The following is a 7,213-nucleotide window of genomic DNA, read 5'->3' as shown; positions in this document are numbered from 1 at the left end:
GATTGTTAAACCCTTTTTGGGTTTATCTCTCAAATACTGCAGGGTCCTTCCCTTACAGTACACAGAGATTTGGGATGACTGTTGTGATTTATGGGTGGATGACTGGATGTGTAAAGCGCTTTGGGGTCCTTAGGGACTAATAAAGCGCTATACAAATACAGACCATTTACCTTTTTTTTAAAACCATTTATTGCCTTATAAATAAACTTTAATTGTAAATAAAAATGTCAAATTTAAAAAGTAATGGTTTGTGTGTACTTTTAAGTGATATATGTCAAAGTCAGCGCAACAAGGCAGTGTTTCTTGATATTTATTTATAATCACCTCTGCTAATTCTTGATATTTATTATTGAGTGAGCTGTATATGTATATATATATATAGCTTCAAATGAAAACTCAGAAATCCTGCCTCTTTCTTTTTATATTTTTTATTGTCAATCAATGAATTAATTATTTAAAAGAATCCTTTCACGAGACATTTAAGAGAGAAACATTGCTGTGTAATTTTAGAGTTGTTTGTTTTAGATTGAGTGGTGATCCAGTTCAGTTCAGTTCTGTTCAAGTCCTTAAAAACCTGCAACTAAACACTGAAATGATCACATTTCCCCCATATTTTTTATTATTCTGATGCCAAAAACGACAACAGACAAATGAGTGTTAGTGCTTTGCAACAGAAAATATGATTTTGAAAAAGCTGAACAATACACATTACATTTCATCTATGAAATTTCACTTTTATTCACTCACTAAAAAGTGTTTCATCTAATTTCCTTTTAATATTCAATCATTGTTATCCAGTTATATATAATATTATTTATAAAGTGAAATAAGACTTTATGAACCCAGTGTTTTCTGGCTCCCACAGGTTGGCTGTGTGTCCATATGGCATACATATTACAAACAATCGATTACAGATACTCCTATGCTTAACTCCTTATGTGTGTAAAGCACACTTGATCTCCAACAGGCTGCGTATACTGAAGAAACACCCCAGTCTATCTAAAGCAGGGGGAAATCGTCATCACGCAGCTAAATGTTCAGCTTTTTCTCGATCCTCGCTTTAATATATCTGCTAATACATCACTTACAAAATGTGCTTAAAAAAGCGGTGACTCTTGTTTCCCCACAGACTGCATGCATTTGTGGCTGAAACTGGAGTCCTGGAATCCCAGTAATGTGCCAGGTTGCGCGTAAAAAGTTAATTTTATGCACGTCTCACGCACGAGACTCGGACCTTTAAAACACCAACTTCGACAAATAATAAATTCCTCTAGTCTTGGTGACAAAACGTCCACTCTGAGTCAAAAGTCCTGATGTGTCCATGATGCTGATAGAAGCTTTCAACATTTGGCGTATAATATTGCTGTAGCGAAATATTAACATGCGATAATCCTTTATGACTACGCCGCATGATACAATCTGTACATTAATATATGTGATTTTCTATATATGATACAGTGATTTTTAAAGACAACACCCATAGTTTTATGCATCAACTGAAGCACTAACTGAGAAATAAGCAGCTTCAATGTAAAGACAAAAAAACCCTGAAGACTGTTGCCATGGTAGCAGGAATGTTACCGTAACACAGAAGCTAAAAACTATGACATCACCTTGACGTCATGGCTGTTCCTTTGATCGTTTTTTTTAACTGTCAGTTGCTTTGATCTGTTTCCCTTAAATACAAGTTATCCCGCTTACACGCAGCACCTCGACAATACGTCGGACAAACTTCTGTTTTGCAGGATTATAAAACTAAACGAAGGATCGTACTGGACAGTTTCTGTAATCTCCACTGAACTACCTTTATAGCAAGCATGCCTCTCTTGCTTTTGACTCATCATGTGATTCCTTGGGCTTTTAAAACGGCTCGACAGCTCGTGAGATCTGCTCTGGCACAACCTCAGGCAGAGTCTTGTCCACCTAATACTGAGACAGGCTCGGAGTGCCTGAGTGAAAATCAGCAGAACACAGCTGAACAGCACACGTCTGTCATCAGCAGAGATAATTTACTCAACAATACTTGTTCTACACATGTGGATACACCATGTGATGAATCCTGTGAGCAACTTCACAGAGGTTCAGAAGGATCTCGTCTATCCATAGTTCCAAAAGCTCTTCTTTGCATACCCAGAGCTGCTGTTCGTATCACAAAGCCCATAATTAACTTCACTAAAGCAACCGTCACAACTTTTCTTAACATGACGGTACATGGCCTTTCAAAAATCAGACGAATTCTTCGAATTTTATTCCCTTTGACGGCAGAAGATTTTGATTATTCTACCAAAGTCGCCATTGAGATAGGGCCAATAGGAGGACCACTTATAGTTATCACCTGTTTCTTCAATGTAATTTGTCTCGTTTTCTTTAGATTTTTGGGAAACTGTGTGTGTAGACTCAAGAAAAAAGTTTCACAAGCTTTGAGCTGGGTCGAGAAGAAAGTTTTCGGCTCAGAGTGCCTGAGTGAAACTCAGCAGTACTCATATGAAGAGCTCATGTTTTTGATTGGCATGTTTTTGATTGTTTTACTCAACAATACTTCTTCTACAGATGTGGATAAACCATGGGATGAATCCCGTGAGCAATTTTACATTGATTCAGAAGGTTACATTTTTCTCTGAGATGTGACTGAAATTCATGAATCTCAGTCACATCTTAGAGAAGAAAGCATCAGTGAGACTGACAGGACAGGAATCTGTCAGACAGACTGATTCCTTAAAATAGCAAGATGAGGAAAAAGTAAGTAAAATTTATTTATATAGCACATTTCACAGATAAAAATCACAAAGCGCTTTCCAGTAAGATCAGACATACAAGTTAAAATTAATCAAAAGCCCGTTTGTATAAAAATGTCTTCAGCTGCTTTTTAAAGGAGTCAGTAGAGTCTAGACAGCGTAAACTGCACACGTCATTTGACCTTAGAACTGAAGAAGCTTCTCGGATGAGAGGTGAAACGTCTTCAAGCAACTTAAAGAAGTCCAGACGCTTTTCTTTGCAAACTCCTTTGACCACGATGACCTGGATGACTGAGAACCTTCACAGACACTTAAAATAGCAAGATGAGGAAAGTATTGAGCGTGTCTTTAAAGAGGCACAACAAAATCTTGATTTGGTTAAAACTGTTTTAAATTAGCTATAAAATCTTGACTGGAGTATAACAATATTCATTAGACTCTTACCATCTTGATCAGGCAATACACACAACAGTTCAAAACGTACATCAACCCAACCAGCCGCGACAGATGGCTGCCCCTCCCTGAGCCTGGTTCTGTCGGAGGTTTCTTCCTATTAAAAGGGAGTTTTTCCTTCCCACCGTCGCCAAAGTGCTTGCTCACAGGGGATTGTTAAACCCTTTTTGGGTTTATCTCTCAAATACTGCAGGGTCCTTCCCTTACAGTACACAGAGATTTGGGATGACTGTTGTGATTTATGGGTGGATGACTGGATGTGTAAAGCGCTTTGGGGTCCTTAGGGACTAATAAAGCGCTATACAAATACAGACCATTTACCTTTTTTTTAAAACCATTTATTGCCTTATAAATAAACTTTAATTGTAAATAAAAATGTCAAATTTAAAAAGTAATGGTTTGTGTGTACTTTTAAGTGATATATGTCAAAGTCAGCGCAACAAGGCAGTGTTTCTTGATATTTATTTATAATCACCTCTGCTAATTCTTGATATTTATTATTGAGTGAGCTGTATATGTATATATATATATAGCTTCAAATGAAAACTCAGAAATCCTGCCTCTTTCTTTTTATATTTTTTATTGTCAATCAATGAATTAATTATTTAAAAGAATCCTTTCACGAGACATTTAAGAGAGAAACATTGCTGTGTAATTTTAGAGTTGTTTGTTTTAGATTGAGTGGTGATCCAGTTCAGTTCAGTTCTGTTCAAGTCCTTAAAAACCTGCAACTAAACACTGAAATGATCACATTTCCCCCATATTTTTTATTATTCTGATGCCAAAAACGACAACAGACAAATGAGTGTTAGTGCTTTGCAACAGAAAATATGATTTTGAAAAAGCTGAACAATACACATTACATTTCATCTATGAAATTTCACTTTTATTCACTCACTAAAAAGTGTTTCATCTAATTTCCTTTTAATATTCAATCATTGTTATCCAGTTATATATAATATTATTTATAAAGTGAAATAAGACTTTATGAACCCAGTGTTTTCTGGCTCCCACAGGTTGGCTGTGTGTCCATATGGCATACATATTACAAACAATCGATTACAGATACTCCTATGCTTAACTCCTTATGTGTGTAAAGCACACTTGATCTCCAACAGGCTGCGTATACTGAAGAAACACCCCAGTCTATCTAAAGCAGGGGGAAATCGTCATCACGCAGCTAAATGTTCAGCTTTTTCTCGATCCTCGCTTTAATATATCTGCTAATACATCACTTACAAAATGTGCTTAAAAAAGCGGTGACTCTTGTTTCCCCACAGACTGCATGCATTTGTGGCTGAAACTGGAGTCCTGGAATCCCAGTAATGTGCCAGGTTGCGCGTAAAAAGTTAATTTTATGCACGTCTCACGCACGAGACTCGGACCTTTAAAACACCAACTTCGACAAATAATAAATTCCTCTAGTCTTGGTGACAAAACGTCCACTCTGAGTCAAAAGTCCTGATGTGTCCATGATGCTGATAGAAGCTTTCAACATTTGGCGTATAATATTGCTGTAGCGAAATATTAACATGCGATAATCCTTTATGACTACGCCGCATGATACAATCTGTACATTAATATATGTGATTTTCTATATATGATACAGTGATTTTTAAAGACAACACCCATAGTTTTATGCATCAACTGAAGCACTAACTGAGAAATAAGCAGCTTCAATGTAAAGACAAAAAAACCCTGAAGACTGTTGCCATGGTAGCAGGAATGTTACCGTAACACAGAAGCTAAAAACTATGACATCACCTTGACGTCATGGCTGTTCCTTTGATCGTTTTTTTTAACTGTCAGTTGCTTTGATCTGTTTCCCTTAAATACAAGTTATCCCGCTTACACGCAGCACCTCGACAATACGTCGGACAAACTTCTGTTTTGCAGGATTATAAAACTAAACGAAGGATCGTACTGGACAGTTTCTGTAATCTCCACTGAACTACCTTTATAGCAAGCATGCCTCTCTTGCTTTTGACTCATCATGTGATTCCTTGGGCTTTTAAAACGGCTCGACAGCTCGTGAGATCTGCTCTGGCACAATCTCAGGCAGAGTCTTGTCCACCTAATACTGAGACAGGCTCGGAGTGCCTGAGTGAAAATCAGCAGAACACAGCTGAACAGCACACGTCTGTCATCAGCAGAGATAATTTACTCAACAATACTTGTTCTACACATGTGGATACACCATGTGATGAATCCTGTGAGCAATTTCACAGAGGTTCAGAAGGATCTCGTCTATCCATAGTTCCAAAAGCTCTTCTTTGCATACCCAGAGCTGCTGTTCGTATCACAAAGCCCATAATTAACTTCACTAAAGCAACCGTGACAACTTTTCTTAACATGACGGTACATGGCCTTTCGAAAATCAGACGAATGCTTCGAATTCTATTCCCTTTGACGGCAGAAGATTTTGATTATTCTACCAAAGTCGCCATCGAGATAGGGCCAATAGGAGGACTACTTATAGTTATCACCTGTTTCTTCACTGTAATTTGTCTCGTTTTCTTTAGATTTTTGGGAAACTGTGTGTTTAGACTCAAGAAAAAAGTTTCACAAGCTTTGAGCTGGGTCGAGAAGAAGGTTTTCGGCTCAGAGTGCCTGAGTGAAACTCAGCAGTACTCATATGAAGAGCTCATGTTTTTGATTGGCAGAGATGTTTTACTCAACAATACTTCTTCTACAGATGTGGATAATCCATGGGATGAATCCCGTGAGCAATTTTACATTGATTCAGAAGGTTACATTTTTCTCTGAGATGTGACTGAAATTCATGAATCTCAGTCACATCTTAGAGAAGAAAGCATCAGTGAGACTGACAGGACAGGAATCTGTCAGACAGACTGATTCCTTAAAATAGCAAGATGAGGAAAAAGTAAGTAAAATTTATTTATATAGCACATTTCACAGATAAAAATCACAAAGCGCTTTCCAGTAAGATCAGACATACAAGTTAAAATTAATCAAAAGCCCGTTTGTATAAAAATGACTTCAGCTGCTTTTTAAAGGAGTCAGTAGAGTCTAGACAGCGTAGACTGCACACGTCATTTGACCTTAGAACTGAAGAAGCTTCTCGGATGAGAGGTGAAACGTCTTCAAGCAACTTAAAGAAGTCCAGACGCTTTTCTTTGCAAACTCCTTTGACCACGATGACCTGGATGACTGAGAACCTTCACAGACACTTAAAATAGCAAGATGAGGAAAGTATTGAGCGTATCTTTAAAGAGGCACAACAAAATCTTGATTTGGTTAAAACTGTTTTAAATTAGCTATAAAATCTTGACTGGAGTATCACAATATTCATTAGACTCTTACCATCTTGATCAGGCAATACACACAACAGTTCAAAACGTACATCAACCCAACCAGCCGCGACAGATGGCTGCCCCTCCCTGAGCCTGGTTCTGTCGGAGGTTTCTTCCTATTAAAAGGGAGTTTTTCCTTCCCACCGTCGTCAAAGTGCTTGCTCACAGGGGATTGTTAAACCCTTTTTGGGTTTATCTCTCAAATACTGCAGGGTCCTTCCCTTACAGTACACAGAGATTTGGGATGACTGTTGTGATTTATGGGTGGATGACTGGATGTGTTAAGCGCTTTGGGGTCCTTAGGGACTAATAAAGCGCTATACAAATACAGGCCATTTACCATTTCTTTAACCATTTATTGCCTTATAAATAAACTTTAATTGTAAATAAAAATGTCAAATTTAAAAAGTAATGGTTTGTGTGTACTTTTAAGTGATGTATGTCAAAGTCAGCGCAACAAGGCAGTGTTTCTTGATATTTATTTATAATCACCTCTGCTAATTCTTGATATTTATTATTGAGTGAGCTGTATATATATATATATATATATATATATATATATATATATATATATATATATATATATATATATATATATATAGTGGGAGCTTCAAATGAAAACTCAGAAATCCTGCCTCTTTCTTTTTATATTTTTTTATTGTCAATCAATTAATTAATTATTTAAAAGAATCCTTTCACGAGACATTTAAG

The 7,213-nt window shown here is 37.0% G+C and overlaps 1 long non-coding RNA gene across 1 annotated transcript; it reads left to right on the top strand.

The window, feature by feature from the left end:
* Positions 1 to 4,914: 4,914 nt before the first annotated feature.
* On the top strand, positions 4,915 to 6,910 carry LOC148100696 (uncharacterized). Its single transcript, XR_015719748.1, has 2 exons — positions 4,915 to 6,072; positions 6,193 to 6,910. It is a non-coding gene; the product is annotated as an uncharacterized LOC148100696 (long non-coding RNA).
* The last annotated feature ends 303 nt before the right edge of the window (positions 6,911 to 7,213 follow it).

This window comes from Neolamprologus brichardi, chromosome 11 (genome assembly GCF_056152115.1).
Source record: "Neolamprologus brichardi isolate AB-2024 chromosome 11, ASM5615211v1, whole genome shotgun sequence".
Lineage (NCBI taxonomy): Eukaryota > Metazoa > Chordata > Actinopteri > Cichliformes > Cichlidae > Neolamprologus > Neolamprologus brichardi.
This window is presented reverse-complemented; position numbering and strand designations above follow the sequence as displayed.